Raw genomic sequence first — 1,574 nt, forward strand, 5'->3', positions numbered from 1 at the left:
ATGCATCTATATAAAAAAGAATTATATTGATATGTTCATTTTTGAAAAAGTTATGGCACTTTTAAGTAAAAAAAATTGAAAAAATTTTGAAAATTAGCGATTTTTAAATTTGTAATTTTTTTGGAGGTTTCCCCCTTTTACGGGGAACGAGGGAATTTTTTTCAATTTTTAAGGATAATGTCTTCGACTAGATACGATTTGTGATCTTTTGACGTATCATTGAAAGAAATCGGTTCGGTGAGAGCTGAGAAAAAGTGGTAACAGACACAAAAAAAAAAAAAAAAAACACATCTTAGTAAAACCAATACCTTCTCAGCTTCGCATCGAAGCTAAAACAAAAGTATAATTTATATTTTGACAGTGTATTGCGTTAAATTATCTATTTATTATTAACTTAAAATACCTGTTTTTTTGTGAATTTCGTTCTAGTTTTTTTCTCGTTTAATTATAAATATATTTTGATAAATAATTATTCAAATATATTTGCAATATGAACAATGTATACAATATTATCATAATTTATTAAGAATTATTTGAATATACATAATCTCGAAAAACTCCTATTTTATGTGTTCTTGATAATTTATATGACTAATGTTATTTTGTACAATTTTACTAATATTATTAAATAGAATTTTAATTTTAAGAATAACAATCTATTTGGGTCATTATTTTTAAGTTTTGGATTGAGTAGTTAATTATCCATTGTCACAACTAAATAGAATAAAACTTTTAACTCGTAACGTTAATCATTTTCATCGTGCTTAAAAAAATAATTAAAAAATTGCACGGAAAAAAATATGGTTAAAATAACTGTATAGTTTCGATAACAACTTTTGAATCAGTTATTTACTCAATCTAACCAGAAATTATTAGCAATTTTAAGTAATGACTGGAGGAGTGGGAATTGCTATTTTTATCACTAGTCATTTTCCAGCTGTACTCATCTTCATAATAATAACTGTATTACTCAATAGTAATCACAAATTAATAATAATTTCAATGTATATAAGTGTGCCTAGCACGTTTTTGATAATTCGTAAAAATAATTAAATTTTAAATTTGGGGGGGCCGGCCCTGGGCCACATTAAATCTAAGGGGGGCCAGGCCCACCCATGTCTACGTGCCTGCCTTCACGTGCTCAAAGGTGTTGAAAAATGACGAAAAAAGGTAGAAATATAGTATTTTGCTTGTATCTTTTAAAATATTAATATGACGGAAAAAACTATAGAATTAATTTTGTAGGAAAACATATTAGCAAAATAAAAGGTTCTTACAATATCTCTCTAAATATTGAGAGTACAATAAAATTAAATGACATGATCAAAAATAAACTACGACTTAGTAATAAAAAAATAAGAATAAATTTAAAAAAAATTGTCATTTTTAAGTTTAAAATTTTTTAATTTTCACAGCCTATTACATTTAGAAAATAGATAGCCAGGGTAATTATTATTAAATTTAAATTAAATACATAAACTTAAATTTTATGCATTGAGAAAAGACAACCCAACGGATTATGGAGTCGCCACCCTCATGGCTCTCTTGTAGTAAGGTGTGTCGAGTCGGTAGCG

This window comes from Daktulosphaira vitifoliae, unplaced genomic scaffold (assembly GCF_025091365.1).
Source record: "Daktulosphaira vitifoliae isolate Bord-2020 unplaced genomic scaffold, ASM2509136v1 Scaffold_3, whole genome shotgun sequence".
Classification (NCBI taxonomy): Eukaryota; Metazoa; Arthropoda; class Insecta; order Hemiptera; family Phylloxeridae; genus Daktulosphaira; species Daktulosphaira vitifoliae.